Below are 13,744 nucleotides of genomic sequence, written 5' to 3'. Positions count from 1 at the left end.
CTCGTACTGCCCTTTCCAACCGTGCCTGAAGATATTTTTTACTTCTTAGGCTATTCCGTTTTCGGTTTAAACCTATAATAACTGATAAAATCCCACCAAAAGGGAAATAGACCTCACCAATGTAAACGTAAAAGCAATTAAAAAGCACAACTACAAACTAAATGGCATTCAAAGAAAGGAAAAGGAGAGTGAAAGAGTCATTTTTATTTCTTTCTGAAGGGGCAAATACAATGTAACTTAGTTATACAAGGTAGCAGCAAGAAAACTGGGCTAGCATTATTCTGCTTGAGTTTTGTTGTTTAGGGATATTACTAAAATATTCCTCTTGCTTTTTTTCAGTGTTGTCATCTTTGGTCAAATGATGCCGGGTTTAGTAGCATGTTTAGGTCTTATTTAATTATTTTATAAACTGTAGAGAATCAGGAAATATCAAAATCATATTCGATGTTTTGGCTACATTTGATTTTTTCACTGATAGGTAAAATAGCTGGTTTCATAAGAATCTTTCCCAATATGTTCCATCACATTTACCCACAGACAGAGAATGGGTGAAACCCTTTGATACACCAGCCCCCTTTTCTATTGAATCAGTATTGAAAGCAGGTGAATTGCCAAACACTCCAGACTTTAAACATTTAATGCAAGGGGTAGTGACAGATATATGTGAAAGGAATGCTGTTACCAAACATCTGGCATAGTGGTGAAAAGACGACACCAGACGTTTGGAAAACATGGAACGCAGTGCCACCTGGAATGCTGCTGCAAAAAGTTCTTACCAAGTTTAACAAAGATTGGAGTGAAATTGTTTGTATTTGTAGTGATTCAGCTACGTATATGAAAAAGTTGTGTGATGACCTGTCAAAATCGATACCTGAGCAGAGGTGCTTCCCTGTAAGAGGTCCTTGCCACTTGCTATGAGGTGCCTCTCTGTAAGAGGTCCTTGCCATTTGCTATATGGCATGATGAAAGCAACATTACAATCTTGAGAGTTAATGAAGAATGCTACTGACTGTGTAGTCCATTCAGGTGCACTGTTTTGTTATGCGTGGAAACTAAAACAAAAATATTTCTCATTGTGTGCGTTGTGTGGCATCATGGAAAGAGTCATCCCAACTGTGCCATTTAGCTGACAGTTCTTGGTTCTAGAGGTTGGGAATGCTATATTATCCACGTAGAGACTTTTTACAGAATGTCTGCTTAGTGATGATGCTAAAGGCAAGAAATGTGAGGATCGTCGGTCGCATATTGATAGTGATGTGAAACAAGTACACTCTACAGAGTTCTTCGATTGTTACAGAAAACCATGACTTCTGTAGTGGACATAAAACAAAAACTAGAGTCTGAAAACACCCTTATCTACCAACTGTTCAGCACAATTGGTGTAGATGTGAGACATTTCCTTGAGAGTAGGCTGGACAACACATTTAGTGACTTTGGCACTGCACCACGTTCCTTGTTAGAATGCTTGCCACGTGGTAAGCCAAGAAATATTGAGAAGCAATTCAGGACATTTTATTTTACAATCATTAGAAATGGCTTGCAACGATGCATAGAAATGTCCCTTCATCAACCATGGCATTTGAAGTCAATGAAGCCTCAACGTGGTACTCTTCACAAGTTCTAGATCTCTTCCGTAAAGGGAAATTTTCTCTAGACTTTGAAAAGTACAGCTTCATTTTTGACCACTTGAATAAATCTAAGGACATATGCGCCCAGTTCAATGCATATGTTGCAGAACCTGTCCAAGAGAATCGCAATCTTCAGGTACACCAGTATTGACATGGAAAGCTATGTCAGTGGCCAGAGTTAGCAAATTGTGTACTGGGTGTTTTGGCTTTGCCTGTCTCAAGGGCCAATGTTGAGAGGGCCTTTTTCACAGATAAAAGTTTACATGGGAAGGAAAAAGCGAACCTGCATGACCAAAGACTCACTGAAGAAGTATTTTATGGTGTACTATAATAAGTTTGATTTGTAAAAATGTATTTGGACCTAATATATACTGTACGTACACAGTCTATATACCATGCACTATCAGTGCAGGAAACAAGCAATAATAAAAGCAAAACCTGCCATAAACATCGAAAAAACAGTTTCTGGTGTTTTTAATGCCACAAATATGTATAACCACTGATAACCACTGTTTTTTAAGGTATTGAAGTCACCATAAAAACTGAAAAACTCCACCAGAATTTACCAAAAATAGAAACTGAAAATTGGAAAGCCTAACTATTCTTTTTAAATTTAAGTGTAATTACTCTGTGATGTTATATCCGAGTTTCCAACGTTCTCCGACCTCCAAAAGTAAGCCTTGAGTGCCTCCCAAACCTACCACCTGAAAGTCAGGATTACAAACGGACTATTGAGTCAATCCATTTTGAATCCATTGATACACAGTGTAAACAACGGCACCAAGATGCATAGAGTAACAACCTGCAATTGCGTTAGGTCCCAAACCAACCAAATTCCAGAAGACTTTTTCTTTATTAATCCTCTGACAGTCTTTTCTCACCAACTGTTAAGAGAGAGCACCAAACATTCTGCTAGGTGTGTCTGTTTCAATTCTTTTGAATCCTAAAATAATGACTTTGCATCCCCAAGGGCAAACTGCCAAAGTTACATTGCCGGCCACCACAAAGGGTGACAACATTTCCATGCTTGTTACCGCATGTACAGAACAAGTACATTTATCCTTTTACACCAGATATACCTTAACTTGAATAATTAAGGAAATGTTTTCCGGGCATAATGGATGATTTCTACTGCAAGAGATTGACACAAATATTGCAGCACAGAGGTTTGAAGAGTACATTTTAATGTGTAACAAATTGCTTGGAAGATTTTATGAGGCGATTGTCATGAATAAAGAATAATGAAGTGATGAGGGTGGATGTGTTTTGGAAAGGTACTTTCAAAATTCAGTCACAAAATGTTTTTCACCTTATAATACTTGCTTGTTGAGCTAGAATGTGCAAATTTGGAAGCTAAACACATTTTTTAGGGATGTCATATCTGGTGCTCTTTGGTTGAGTGATGATCACCAACAGGTCTGATGGAATTTTATATCTGATCTTCGCACATGCTAGCATTAAATTCTAGGATCAAATTCAAGATGATTTGAATTTTCCATAAAGCATAATAGAACAAAGGCCCAGCATCCTTGCAAAACGTGTCTTCATACTACATTCCCAAAGCAACTTTCGATCAGCTTCACTACTCCTGATCCGTCAATGCCCATACAATTGGGAGAAACATCCAGATCCCAAACTCAAAGCTTAGCCAAATTGCCTCTGATTCCTGAAGCTCCTTTAAAATGAACTTTTTAACAAGTTATTTGCATGAATCAATTTCTTCAGGTACCACATGTGAAGAAGGTAACATGATAGGTTACACTGCTTCCTCCTGTACTCTTACAATCCATATCTTAGCAGCCACTGTTGTTGAGTGGATCTTCTCCTGTGTACAATTCAGTACTACAAAGTTATAGTGTGAAGACATCTAGTGATTACCAAACTTCTAAATAAATCCATTGATACAAATATTCAATGTTTTTTTAATTTGTATGGCAGGAGTTTTAAATTGTATACAGTATATTCACTTTAATGGGCAAAAATGTGAGCAGAGAAGAATGTAATACCTTTTTAAGTAATGTTCTCCTTCCTTCCAGTTCAAGAGATCAACCTGCGTTTCCTAATTCTGGAGTAGTAAAGTGGTCTTTTCAACGGGGCAGAATGCATTGATTTGGGTGACGATCTCTTTCTTGTAAAACTTGTACAATCCATGCAGTTCTGTGGCTACTTCTCACGCACACCATTTCAGAAATGATGCGGATTCAGCTTATACAGAAGAGAGATAAGGTGGTTTCATTGGCAATTTAAATATATATGTGCAATAACAGCGTTTCAGCAAAAGCACAGTGAATTGATTTACAGCTTGCAAAAACTGAGATAAGACAGGTTAGTAGGTTTAGCTATTTGTTGGGGATGCCTTGAGCGATGGCGAGAAATGAGGACTCGAAGTGTCATGTGGGACGAGGCAAACAGTAAGTCTAAAAGATAGTTCAAGTAACCAAGCTTATCGAGGGCTATCCTTTAGATCTGTCTGAAGGTCAGATACCACAAGGTAGTTATGCATTACTGAAGCAAAGGAACCGTAAGAGCAAATACTGTATTTCCATTTTTTTCAACCAATGAAGATATTACTGTAACAATGGTGTTGTAGAGCTTTTCTTCGTGCAAATTCAGGGCCCATAAAGCGCTAGCCACTGAATCGAGATCCACGATGGAGGCTAGTCATCCAATCAATGTATTTAAATAACCTGAAGCACATTAGGCTCCCCAAGGAAGAAAGAGAGTGATTTAGTTTTGAAACCATAGAGGTTTATTAAGAGGTTTACAGCTCACAATCATCAAGTTAGAATCAATCAGTAATCATTAAATGAATATATTTAGTAAATATGAAGTTCATTCGATCAAAGTCAAAATAAATGAAAGACAATTCCGTGTAAAGTTGTCTCAAGATCAAGAGAAAGGTTAAGTAAAATCAGTTCTCCCATAGAGAAAACACCCTACTCTGCTCTAAGTTGCCTCAATCTGGACCAGTGAATGTCTCTATGGGTTCTAGAAAAACTCTGCTCGGGGCTAGCTTGAATCACCCAGTTATAACATTTGCTACACCTACACATTGCTCCCATCCAGTGCTCCCATCAGGCTTAGGGATAAAGATACAAGACTAGCTCCTAAGTTTCTCAGGACACTACTCAATGAAGCTTCTCTAAGATTTCTTCAAACTTGCACTTATCTGCAACAAATGAGATATATTGGACCAGCCTGAGCTCTGCAAGTGTACTGTAACATCTCATTAAAATAATTCGGCAGTTTTGACGTAAAATAAAATATTTCATATGAGAAAGCGAAAAAGGACACGTTGCATTTGTAAATGTGAGTTCAGCTCGTCCTTGAAATATAAAAGACGCATGTTTATGGAACAAGACGGCACTAAGACGTTACTCATTTTAAAATGCAGGCCTACATTAGCTTTAATCAATCTAAACATGAATAATACACAGTTAATGCATTTGTCTGTTTACATGCTAATGCCAATATCAATGGAAAACATTTCATATGAACAATAACCTCACCAATCTTCACTCTGGTGACTCTGGGAGCCATTACACATTACACCCACATTGCTTGTAAATCTCAGAAGTTGTCGCCTTTTGCAGCTTGCATCTAGATTCCTCTAAATCCTTTAATTCTTCGTACATTTTCCTCTGCAGGTCTTCAAAACCCATTTCAAGCAGACTCAGAGAAGAGCAGAACTCATGTAATTAAACATCAAGTATGCATATGAATGCTACTGAACATGCAAACCCAGCCATCTTTCTATACGTTTTTGTCAATGCCCATGATTTGGGGAGGACGCTGGGAAAGGTGAAATCTAATGCATTTGTTAAAAGTGTGCTTATTTTTAGGAGTAGTCTGTATGATGTGAGTGGGAAGAGTCAGGAGGAGACTTCATTCTTCCACTGACCACCTGTATGCTTACTCTCTCCTTACCCAATTATTCAATCTATCCACTGCACATACACCAGCCATCTATACAACCCAGACGTCCTAACTTCTTGTCCATAAGATAGAACCATGTCCCACTGTAGTACAAAGTCTCCTCCAAATAGAATTATTCCAGCTGAACTTCTAGCCCTTCATTACAATTGGCCTCTTCATTCTGATGTGGACGCTAACAGCAGTTACGCGTCCTATCAGAATTACGAGATTGTTGGGAACACCACAGATCTCTTTACTTTCACATGGAGATTGCAGCCTCTTAAACTTGCCAAACTCTCTATGTGAAAACCTGGAGAAAAAAATAGGAATTCTTAATGGAATTGGACCCGGAATTACAGATTTCCCCAGTAATCCTCTTTCTTAATGGACACTCAGGCTCAAGCTCATAATGGGCCAAATGTCCCCCACCCTTGTTGTTGCCAGTCTCTAGGATATTAGTAAATCCAGGGTTGGGACCATAACAGCCCATTTTCCGGGCCACTCGTAATGAGGGCCCTACTGGCACCAATCTCCATGCCTAAACAAACCAGCAGAGCCAGCTATTCAAAACTTCGAATTGTCCAAGTCCATGTACCAGCTCTCCTTCTTTACTGTTAATTTTCCTACTCATTGTATCATCCGCCCTCTGTACCAACTCTCTTTCAAATACGACCACCGCTTGAGTCCATCCCTGAACCATTGTTAATACCCAACCTCGAGGCAGAACCTTGTAGCGATTTGACCCACTTCCACAGAGTAGTAGTAGCAACCCAATGTATTCTCTAAGAATACCTTCTGGTTTTCCCCACCAATACACTGTGAACCAAACTACTGCAAAGTTAGCGGTATAAGATTGCCCACTACAGGCAGGGCACAGTTGGTATAATACAGAGTCCTAAAGGTGAGACCTAACCTTTCACATTCAGCCATCAGGTACTCCAAAACTTCACTACTGAAATTATGAAGGAAGTATGAATCTACTTCATGTACGGCATATTCTTTTACTGACATGTATGAGGTACGCCAATGTCGTTGTACAACTTGTGGCTTTTGGTTTGTTACCTGCATGCTACTGCCTCCGAAAAGTCAGAGGGAAACTTATAACTAGATTCTATCATAGATATGGGAGTGGGGTCCATTATCGCCAAATAAAAGACTACGGTTAAAGGAGTTCTGATAAACGCAAGATCGTTGGTAAAACATATATTGGAATTAGTTGATTATCTTGCATCTTACAATCCGGATTGGGTCTTCACTACTGAGTCATGGGACAATGAAGCTTCAGGTCCAGACCTAGTTGACGCAGTTTCTCCTGGCTACGCCATCTCAAGGTTAAACAGAGTAGGCAGGCCAGGAGGAGGTCTGGCAATAGTGTTTAAAACACATTTTCAGTGTCTTCTGGAATCTGAGTTAGGTACGAGGACCTGTGAAGCTCTGCACTTTAAGCTTAAAGTTTCTGCCACTAGTTAATTTGATGGTCTTTTGGTCTATAGACTTCAGGGGCCAAGATCTTCATTTTCAAATGAGATAATTCATCTCATACAACCATTTATGATGACGAAAGGGTTGAACATTCTGGGTGATTTACATTTTTATCTTTAAGAAAATACTAATAAACATTCTATCGCACTTATTGAGCCCCTATCGGGTTTGAGATTTTTCTCAATTGGTCTCTGCTGCAACACACTATGCAGGGCACACCCTGGATGGCATCTTTTCAAATTACCCCAGGGTGTCATTTTCGTCTGATCTTCCATTTAGTTGGACAGATCATGATTTAGTAGAGTTCTCATTTATGCCCTTCAGATAGGAATCATCATCATCCTATTTAAAAAGACTGCAGGAGAAACTGGAAGGGGATATCCACAGACGTTTTGTCCAACACTCTAGATCCCTATTGAGTACCAGAATGATGTGAACAAGGGTGCAGAAGCCTTTGCAGCCTGGTTGGATGGGGCTGCCAATAGGGTAGCACCCATTCAGGAAGGTAAACAACTAAAGTCTTACCCCTGAGCTCCCTGGTCCAATGAAAGGCTGAGAACTCTTAGGCAGGCTTGTCGCTATCAAGAGCGAATTTGGAGAAAAAACTTTGAGGAGAAAGAAAAAACTAGGTATAGGAGCAGAATAAGGGAATTAAAGCAAGCCCCTAATGAGGAGAAGTACACATATTGCACCTATCAAATAGAGTCTGCTACATCCACTAAAAAACTCTACAAGTTGGTGCAGCAGCTCTCTACCCCTCTTTCAGCTGGAGAACTAGACGGCTCACAAGGTTTCTGTAACCAGCTTACCGATTTTTTTCAATGCAAAATTATGGATATTCATGACAAATTTGAATATCAAAACTCTAAAAAAATTCTATGACGCAAGCTCCAAGCAAGGACAGCAATCAAAACCCCTAAATTTGCTGGGGTCCAGGGACGGAGAATCTAGCTCTTTTACGGTATTTCCACCTCTCACTTTCGAAATGGTGGAACAACATTTTCTCAACACCAAGTCAGGCTCTCCCATGGAGTCATGTGGACCAACAATTCTGCATATGGTAGCTGATACAGTGGCACACCCTCTTACAATTCTGATGAACAAAGCTATCCTCTGGTTGCTATACACGTTCATAGAAGGAGGCAGTGATCAGGCCGCTCTTAAAAAAAACTATTTTGATAGCAAGGATCCAAAAAACTATTGTCCGATCTTGCTACTTCCGCTACCAGCCAAGATTTATGAGAAACACCTGAATAATTATCTGATGGATTTTGCGGAGAAGCAGTGAAGGATGGACAAATCTCGGTTCGGTTTTCTGAAAAAAACATGAAACCGAAGCTGCTTTAGTCTCGGTTACAGACTATATTAGGTGGTTAGTGGGCGAGGGACAAGGCGGGACATTGGTCCTTTTAGACCTGTCCGCAGCCTTTGATACCATCTCCCTCTTGCTACTGATTGACCGTCTATGAGATATGGGAATACAGAACAGGCATTGGCTCTACTGTCCTCCTTCCTTAATGATCGCTCTCAAAGGGTATTGTTCAATCAATTCTATTCAGATGTTTTCCCTGCCTTGTGGAGTGGCGCAGGACTCATCCTTGAGCCCAACACTATTTAATCTGTATGTGTCCCCACTTGCTGTCATTATTCGCGCCTATGGGGTGTATGCAACCTCCTACGCTGATGACACCCAGATTATTGTGTCGATCCCCAGGAACTCTGCTGCTACCGCAGATCATTTTTCTCAATGTATGTCTATGGTAGCTGATTGGATGGCAAGAAATTTCCTTAAATTTCGTGGGGGAAAAAAACGTGGTGTTGCTCTTTGGAATGCAAACCTCGATTTGGAATAGTAATTGGTGGCGAACACCTTAGGCACCCCCCAATTCCAGTTGAGAAGGCCAAAAATCTGGGGGTGACCCTGAAGACTTTCTGAATGGAGAGGCCAATCGCACTGGTGTGACCTGCTTTTGAATTATTATGAAGCTAAAGAAATACTTTCCTTTTATCCCCTTGGCGGCGCAAAAGCCGGTCGCTCTAGCGTTGGTCATGTCCAGATTGGACTATTGTAACTTCCTCTACTTGGATTTCAACATCAGTGTCCCGGCAAATCTCCAGGTGGTCCAGGCTGCGCTGGCAAGAGTGATTTTTGACATTCGTAAGCGCTCGTCAGCTGCTGCGGGGTTGTATGAGTTGCATTGGCTTTCCCATCAGAAAGCGCATTATGGTCAAAGCCATTTGTATTGCACATAATGTGTTTCATCTATACATCACAGGCAGAAATCTTCGCTCAGCACAGCGCAATTTGGTCACTGTGCCCAGGGTTATTAAAGAAGAGATGGGGGGTAGAGCTTGCTCAGTCGTTGGGGGCAGACTCTGGAACTTGCTTCCTCAAACTCTGATGATGATTACGGCGCATCTGCCTTTTAGAAAAGCACTTAAGACCTGGCTTTATACTATCTAGGCAGCCCCTCAATGAGATGGATGGTTTGACTGACACTGATCATTGTCGGATGACAGTGACTACAGCGCCTTGATGCCTATGGGTTAATGCAGCGTTTCATAAATCTAAATCAAATCAAATCACATTTCGCCGATAGCATAAAACTCAGAAAATGCTCGGACATTGTACCACCATGATGTACCCCCTTCCAGATGAACTCACTCTGGCGGAACCACCTCTCCAGAAACCATCAGGAATAACTGCATTAATGGAAGCACTTTCTGACAATGCACTTTGACCTATATGTACTCTGTCACGATACCACCTGTGCCTCACACTAAAGGTTTTTTCTATTTATTTAAAACATGACGTTTGCATTAGAAATGTCTTAAAAGCGGTACATAGCTAAGAAAATATGAAGGAATGCATAAACCAGCAGGATGACTGAGATTTTGAACAAAGTTTTTCTGTGCTGAAGAGACATCAAATCAACGGAGAGAAAACAACAAGCGGACAATTACACCAAGAATTGTTGCATGGCATGTCCATTGAGAGTTCAGTACAGTATGTGTCATTAGGTGTTCTTTAGATCCATTTTCATGCCACGGGATTGCAGAAGAGTTTTGTACACGCGGCATGAGGGGCCGGCTTTAGAGTTCGAGGCGCCCGGTGCGACAATCTTTTTTGCCTCCCCCCCCCCCCCCCCCATGACCTCCTTCTCCACAGCTTCCTTTACCACAACCTTCCAACACTGCCACTCACCTCTCCACAACCCCTCTCTAACATGCATTTATTTTGTTTTTATAGTGCTACTCATACCAACCCGAGGGTGGACTGTCAGAGCACCTTACATCACATACATGTTATTTGAAAGAAATGAATTTTAGGTGTGTAAATCAGTCTACATGAAATGTTCCACAAACCAATGAGGATTACTGCTCTCTGACCTGCACGGTACTCTCTTTGCAGCAGGCACATTAACCCTCTGCGCTACTTTATGATGAGGCCAAACTGCCACTAGACAGAACTTCGATCTCTCGCCAGCAGAAACATTCATCACATGCATTGACATGTTTATTGTTGCCTGAAAACTGCTGAATGCAAGGAAACAGGCAGTGCTGTTAAAAAGAAAAAGTTATTTCTGTACATAGCGCCTTTCCAGAGGTCACCACCAGGTGCGGCTGCCCCGGTCGCACCGCCTTAAATCAGTCAGTGAGTCAGTTTGATGTTTGGGCTTAAAAGGTAGAGCTCAGAATCTGCATGTTGCACAAGGTGATTTGGGGGTGAGCAGCAAGTTCTGGATAGAGAATGTACATGTATGGATGGTGTGTAGCTGGTAAACTGGCAAAGCAGTGAGGGTAGGGAATTGTGGGCCACTCTGTGCACAACTCAGCAGTTTCTACAAGGCCCTGCGTTTAGCTGAGAGGCACTGAGCTTTGTGAGGAAAGGGGGCGATGGGTGTGCCTCGGCCGAATGAATATGAATTTTGCAGCTAAGCTGTGAACCTTGTCCTGTGGGGGGGAAATACAGGAGCACCATAAGCAGGCTGATCCAATAATCTAATTTACTAAGTATTAGTGAATTAATTCCTTGGCGATGTGGAACGGAGGGCATGGTCGTTTTTTTTCTTTCAGTTGGTACTACACACACAGCCAGCAGCAGGATTAGGTCTCGTTTTCCCGCAAACCGGAACCCCGCACCGGCAGCAGCGGTGGTGGCACTGATAAACGAGTGAATATGCAAAAAAGAGTTAAAAGGAGCTCCAGGGTTTCTGAGGGGAGGAGAAAGTCGAACTGTCTGGAAGAGAGTGGATAGACCGGTGTGAAGGAGTTGGTGTGGAAGAGGAGGGACTGGAAAGGATCTCGTGTTTGGAAGAGCTCAACATAAGAGACCTGAAAACCATAGAAGTGAGGTAGTGAAAGAAGTGCGATTGGATAGTTGAGAGATGGTGGGAAAGGAGGAAAGAATGTGTGCGCCACTGGTGCTAAGGTAAAAGGAAAAACCTAGGATAATGATAAACGAATAATTTAAGACTGAATATTAACAATCATGCGGTCCTGGTGTTCAGTAATAAGCACTGTAAGCTGACTCTGTGGCTAATCGGGGACAAGTGTGCTGCCAGACAGAGAAAGTATTGTTATTTAATTGTAATTTATGAGTTTGGTTGAATGATAAAGACTCTCCCAGTCAGCATCTTGATCATTTAAACTCCAAAGCAGCCTCTGTCGTGCTTTCCATCAAACGCCTCAATAACAATTAAGAAGGCCCCCCCAACCCCTCTACTCACAGTCATTTGGGCAAAGTACCTGCCATCCTTGGTATATGGCTCCCGGCTTTTCCGGGTTTGGCAGTATGTGGCTTAATAGGTCACTTTCCAAGCTTATTAAGTACATTTTTCAGCTCCCTAACTCTACTAGCTGTTGCCACATCAGGCTAGAATTTAACCAGACAGTCATCATTAACAATTATGGTGCAGTTTCTAGTTGCTTGCCACAGGCTAAGGAACGCCAGGGCTTCTCCTTTGAAGGCCACAATTTGGTCTGCCATTTTCTCAGACTCTGCCAGCTTTACTCCCTGGAAAAATGATTTCAAATCTGCGATGACCACTCATCAGGCAGAAGCCCTTTGCCGCTTACCCACATCAGGGGCACTGTTCAAGAAGCTGCTAAAGAAGCAAGTGAAAGTTATCTCTCACACCATACATCTGGATGTTTTCAAATGCAAAACAAATCCTTTTACTCGGCCTCTTCTTACACAGATAATGTAACTCAGGCCTACTTGGCCTCCAGTATCTCTAGGCCGATAAGGCACGTTTGCGACTCTTTTTAGTCCCACTTCTAGAATTTCGACAAGCGGGGGCCAAGTAATGATTCCAATATTAGTTGCCATCTGTGTGGGTACAAGACCGAATCTTTAACACACATTGTGTGTATGTGTCCCCTTCGGCTACATGAAATACTTAAATGGTTAAGAACGGGCTTCCTGAAAGGCGGCTTTCATTGGGTGAACGAGGTCGCACAGTAGTACGCCTTAAACAGGGAAAACATACAAATGTCGTTAGCTCAAAGGGGCGTGGCTAAGCGAGCCACGATGGCGGTCCGGCTTTGCTGAGGCTCCGCGTCTGGGCGCCTCTCGACAGCTACACGGAGTGTATCAGTGGGAGCAGATCGATGCACAAGGCATCGGAAGGAGGCAGCATCACAGCGGGGGAGACGGCGGACACCTGGGCGCATCCCTAGCCCTCTGGACGAGACATAGTCCGGCAACTGCCGCCAGCGCCGCACCCCGAGCCGCAAGATGGCGGCGGAGCGTATCTGTGTGATACGGGAGATGCCGTGAAAGGAGACGGGGAAACCGACAACGCGTCTCGCCCTGATCGCGCAGACACTCGGAGGGTGTGGGCGGGAAGCGGACCCCCGGAGACAGACGCGGAGCACCGGAGAGCGGAGGGGCATTGCTGGCCCGGATGCACCCGCCATTTTGAGTCTGCTGAGCCCACCGAGACCTGGAGTCGGACCCCTGGGCGGCCCCTATGCACCCAAGGTACTCCGTATGACTGGCGCTGCAGGGGACTAAGAGGGAGCTGGCTCTGGATGCGGATGGCAGGATCTGGAGGCACTCAATCGACCCGACCAGCGCTTGCCTGACCCTAACATGGCCGCCTACGGGACATCGCATCCCTCTCAACACAGCCGGTGAGGCCTTGCTCCTTGGACCTGCCGGGGTGACGACCTCCTGGGCGTAACCCGCGGGAACTGCTGTACCCTTGCCAGACCTGCTGACCACCTACCTGCCGCGAGACGTGGATGGCCTCGCCTCGACAGTAGGCCCTGGGAGGGACTTGGGCTTGCACGGGGGCCACAAGGTCGGTGCTTACGCTCCCCCCCTTGACCTTGGGGCGGCCACGGAGGATCCCCAGTGGCACCAGCCGTCGGTGGAGGCCCCGTGGGGGGTGGACTGGTATTGGGAGTGCCCTGAGTCTAGTGCCTGGTGGCTGGTGCGGACGATCCCTGTGCTTGGTTCACGAAGAGGACCTTGGTGGACCGGCTCGGGCGGCGGCTTCCCTGAGCGACTCCATCCGGGAGGCGACGCGGCTGCGCCCTCCGCCCTTCCGTGGATTCCTTGCGTCGCTGGGGCTACTACGACCCGGCGGACACTGCCGACTCGCCCGGACCACGTGGACTCACAATGGGGAAGTCAAAACCCGCGCAGCATCCGGTGATCCCGGAGACGGCCCCGGAGAACATGCCTCGGACCTCGACGTGGTCCCCCAGCA

This window comes from Triturus cristatus, chromosome 1_2 (assembly GCF_964204655.1).
Source record: "Triturus cristatus chromosome 1_2, aTriCri1.1, whole genome shotgun sequence".
NCBI lineage: Eukaryota > Metazoa > Chordata > Amphibia > Caudata > Salamandridae > Triturus > Triturus cristatus.
This window is presented reverse-complemented; position numbering follows the sequence as displayed.